This window comes from Neolamprologus multifasciatus, chromosome 7 (assembly GCF_963576455.1).
Source record: "Neolamprologus multifasciatus chromosome 7, fNeoMul1.2, whole genome shotgun sequence".
NCBI lineage: Eukaryota > Metazoa > Chordata > Actinopteri > Cichliformes > Cichlidae > Neolamprologus > Neolamprologus multifasciatus.
In genome coordinates, this window is record NC_140445.1 from 40513292 (window position 1) to 40518512 (window position 5221).

Sequence of the window (5221 nt, forward strand, 5' to 3'; positions counted from 1 at the left end):
GGCAATTAATTATATAGTTACTTCTTCAAAAAAGTAACTCAGTTTGGCAAACAACAAAGGTTTTTGCAGCTATTTTTTTAAACGCCGCCGAGGCATTTTTTAAATAAACATTTCAAACTATTTACAGAACAATCAGCTGTTCTGCATCAAATCTGATGCCACACAAATTATTTGTGTCACTCCAAAAAACAATTTCTGTCCACTATGAGATAAAGGAGAATAACAGCCTGATACCTGCAGGCCTGACAACAGGAGATGTATCACTCCTGTAGCACCTGTAACATTCAGCAATCGCCTCATTGTTCTGACACACACAACAAAACTATTGACTACATTACACACTAACTACACAAGATTTGCGCTGAACGTCTCAAATCTCTCACATCTCAAAACACCGCCGTCACTCCTAAAACTTCCCCCCGTTTCTTGGGGGGGTCATCATACCCGCTCCAGTGGTAAAATATAAATATAAAATATAGAAAAAAAGATATACAGATCTGGATGATCTCTATTAGAAATAAGTATATTGTACGTGGCCCTAAAAATCTCGGAAATATGGTATCTAACAAGATGCTTACTCTGGATGGTATTATCTTGAACTCCAGTAACACTGAGGAATCTTTGAGCTGTTTTTGACCAGGATATGTCCTTTAATGTGCATATTAAATACATGTAGGATGTAGTACTGGTTTCTTACATTTGTGCAATATCTCTAAAATGAGAAACATACTGTCTCAGAGTGATGCTAAAAACTAGATGTAAAAACATATATACTTTTCAGTATCTACCCTCCGGCCGCTGTTTCAACACTGGCTGCAGCTTTGCAGCTTGCAGCCACACATACACACCAACAACAATACAATCTTTGGACCCAGTACAGATTTTAAAGCCGGCGAGGCGTGATTGCAGATGCCGCTCAGGTGCGTCCGCCTCCCCTTAATGGGCATCGTAGTCCATACCCTGCCACATAGACCCATCACCCGACTGAGGCCGGGAGCCATCTGGCTGATCCTACTTGAAATGTAAAATTTGCGGAAATTTCATTGCAGCAAATCAAAATAGTAGTACTTTGTATGAATACCAAATAGGTGATGCATCTGGTAAGGGCTCAAGCCTAGGCTTGCCATGCTACCCCCGCCTACCTCAGACTATGAGCGAGAGATGTATAACTGATGTCAGATGTCTGGCTTGGACATTGCTCAGTATAACAAGGTCTGTGCCAGGTGTTGAGGAAAACTAGGAAACACAGATGAGAATTGAGCTATAAGAGGAACAACAGCCACAAGGAGCAGGACCCCCATTGGAGGAGACTATAGGCCAAAGTCAAGGCAAGTTAGCCAACTATTGGAAGTATTGAAAGGTGTGATGAAGAAAGGAGTGCCTAAGAAGTACAAAAAACTGTCTGTACTTGAGTTCTTAGAAAGTGACAAGGAAAGACTCAAAACCTTGGCTAGCTACTTGGAGAGGTATACCAAAAGAACAGAAGTGAAGAATAAACCAGATATTCTCCACTGAAACATCTAAGATGTACTCTCTGGTTGTGTCCAAATTCATGGGCTGCATCCTCCTGAGGACCCAGCCTTTGCAGTCTACGTGGGCCAGGTCCTCAGAAGGTCGGGTAGGCTGGAAGTAAACGGCTGGGGAAATTGGACGGTCTAGCCTTCTGATTAGCGTCACCGCTATCTCGGTGGAGTTTAATCAACTTGGCCGTCTGCTCCTTGCTATCTAAAATATAACAAGACACTGGCGTAAATTCTCGACCGTCTCATACTTCTGTTTAATTGGTTTTCTGTTTGATGTTTATTCAGCTGTGTAAAAACCAAGGAGGTTTATTTTATCTAATCTAATAACTTTAATCTCAGGCAAACCGATTGACTCACGAACAAATAAAACACTGAAAAAATCCCAACAATAACATTTTTAGGTTGTCTAAGTGACTTATATATTACGTTTAACCTGAGTAGCGAAAGTCCACGGTGATCTGAAAATGATGTGCCGGGAGTTGTGCCATTCTCGGCGGCTTCAGTGACCCTCGAGCTCCCGACTAGCTATCGAGCTGGTGGGTAACAGACGTCTCCGAAAAAGTCGAAGCACTTTTGCAAATATGCGATATCTTGATAAACCGAGCAGATATTTGATGTTTACACAGCTACTTTCTCGCCTGAAAATATGCTAAAAGTTTATTTTGTGGCCCAGAAAGATTAATAAGAGTAATTTTAAAACTTAGTAGCGGCTGCCATTGTTGGAAACTGGAGTTTGGCTGGGCCGCGCTATGAATTCTGGGGAGGCCACGAAGGACACACCCGACCCATCTGTCGCTACCCGATCCGTACCGGAAACCCGATCGGTACCCCGCATGCGCAAATAATAATAATAATAATAATAATAATAATAATAATAATACTACATTTTATTTGAGGGCGCCTTTCAGAAACCCAAGGTCACCTTACAAAAAACACAATTAATAAAAGGAACAGTAGTCATAAAATACATAAAATAAGTTAAAATTACAAAACAGAGCGTGACAACAGATAAAATCAGCATTAAAGCGAATAAGCCAGTTTAAACAGGTGTGTTTTGAGCTGTGTCTTAAATACGGAAAGGGAGTCAATATTTCTTAGTGCAGGAGGAAGAGAGTTCCAGAGCCGGGGAGCAGAGCGACTGAAAGCTCTGTTCCCCATAGTGATAAGGTGTGAGGACGGAACGGTAAGATGAGTAGCAGATGATGATCTGAGAGGGCGGGAAACAGTGGTGATATGGAGCAGGTCACACAAATATGAAGGAGCAGATTTATGGATACATTTGAACGTGAGAAGTAAGATTTTAAAGTTTATCCTGGCTTCTATGGGCAACCAGTGAAGCTGCTGAAGAACTGGGGTAATATGAGCACTTAATGGAGTACGGGTTATGATCCGAGCTGCAGAATTTTGAAGAAGTTGGAGTTTATGAAGGGACCTTTTAGGGAGACCAAATAGGAGGGAATTACAGTAATCAATACGGGATGTAATAAGACTATGGACAAGGATGGCAGCAGCATGGGGAGTAAGGAAGGGACGGAGTCGGTTAATATTACGTAAATGGAAGTAAGCAGACCGGGTTATGTAATTAATGTGAGACTGGAATGAAAGAGTATTGTCAAGTATGACACCCAAACTCTTAACCTGAGGGGAGGGAAGGGTGGGAGAATTTTCAATGTTAATGGAAAAGCTGTGGGATTTGGTTAGGATAGATGGTGTGCCAACAAGTAAAACTTCAGTTTTATTACTGTTGAGTTTGAGGAAATTGGAGGAGAACCAGGATCTAATCTCAATAAGACAGTCTGAGAGGGAGGTAGGTGGGAGGGATGAATTGGGTTTAGAAGAAAGGTAGAGCTGGGTGTCATCGGCATAACAGTGAAAGTTTATATTATATTTTCGGAATATATAACCAAGAGGAAGCATATAAATAATGAATAAAAGAGGCCCCAGTACTGAACCCTGGGGCACACCAGCAGAAACAGGATAGAGAGTTGAAGAATGGGATTTAAGTTGGATAAACTGAGTGCGGTCTGAGAGATAGGAGGTAAACCAGGCAAGGGGGGTATGACTAATACCAATGGAAGCTAACCGGTTCAGGAGAATATTGTGAGAAATGGTATCAAACGCTGCACTAAGATCAAGAAGGATGAGAATGGATAGGAGACCAGAATCAGTTGCCATCAGAAGGTCATTAGTAATTCTTAACAGAGCAGTTTCTGTGCTATGATTGGGGAGGAAACCAGATTGAAATTGTTCATAGAGATTATGGTCATTGAGATGTAAATGAAGCTGGGCGGCGACAACTTTTTCAAGAATTTTTGAAATAAAGGGGAGATTTGATATAGGGCGAAGATTATCAAAGTTATTGGGGTCTGCACCAGGCTTTTTGAGAATTGGGATAACAGAAGCCTTTTTCAGTGCTTCAGGAACAATTCCAGTGTTCAGGGAGGAATGAATAATATTGGTTATGAGAGGTGCTAACGAGGGAAGACAGGCTTTAACTAACACAGTGGGGAGAGGGTCAAGTTGACAGGTGGATGACTTAGATTTTTTAATGAGATTAGATACGTCAGTTATGGACGGAAGAGTAAAGCTTGAAAATAACTGACAGGAAGACAGTGGGGGAACCAGGAAGTCTACTTCAGAGTCAGGAGCTCCTAAAGAGTTAAGTTGACGGTGAATGTCTGAGATTTTAGAAGTGAAAAAAGAGATAAGAGAGTTGCAAAAATCAACAGAATACATGTGGGAGGGGAATGTGTCTGGAGGTTTTGTAATTTTACTGAATAATGAATAGAGGGACCTGGAGTTACCTTCATTAGAACTAATTAAACCAGAGTAGTAAGCAGATTTGGCTGAGGCAATGCAGTCCTTATAGAACAAAACATGATCATTGTGCATTTCTTTATGTACAGTAAGTCCGGTTTTCTTGAATAGACGTTCGAGTTGGCGTCCTTTAGCTTTAAGGTGACGCAGGTCGGAGGTAAACCATGGAGCTGAACGGGAAAATGAGACAGTTTGATGTTTAAGGGGAGCAAATATGTTAAGAAGGCTATGAAAGTTGACATTATAATGACAAACGAGTTCATGAGGGGTTGAGGAGCTGTGGATAGATGGAAGGTCATGGACGGCAGATGAAAAAACAGCTGGGTTGATATTACTAATTTTCCTAAAAGTGATATTACGAGAGATACAGGTTTTGGAAGCGGTTATGTTTGCATCAAAAGAAATAAACATATGATCAGACTGGGGAAACAGTGAGGCTTTACAATGGGTGGGGGTAATGCCAGAACAACAGACCAAATCCAGGATATGACCTTTGGAATGGGTAGGAAATTTTATGTACTGTAGAAGCCCAAAACTTTCCAGGCAGGAGGTAAATTCTCTGGAAAGAGGGATTTTATTATTGTCCATATGAATATTGAAGTCACCAGCAATGATCAGATTTGGAGAAAGTACAGAAAAATGAGTGAGAAGAGCAGAAAATTCATTTAAAAACTCCTTGTTTGGCTTAGGTAGCCAATAAACAGTACATATGATGGTGGGGGTAGATCCAGGGAGCTGTAGTGCAGTGTATTCAAATGAATGGGAGGGAGGGGCAGAGACAGGGAGCACTTTCCAGTGCCTACGGTGAATTATCGCGAGACCTCCGCCCCTCCCCGAGATGCGAGGTTGACAGGTGTAAACAAACTCAGATGGAGTAGAGT

General features: G+C 41.5%; 1 long non-coding RNA gene across 1 annotated transcript; it reads left to right on the forward strand.

The window, feature by feature from the left end:
* The first annotated feature begins 2369 nt into the window (after positions 1-2369).
* LOC146514909 (uncharacterized) lies at positions 2370-5221 on the forward strand. Its single transcript, XR_014875451.1, has 2 exons — positions 2370-4042; positions 4283-5221. It is a non-coding gene; the product is annotated as an uncharacterized LOC146514909 (long non-coding RNA).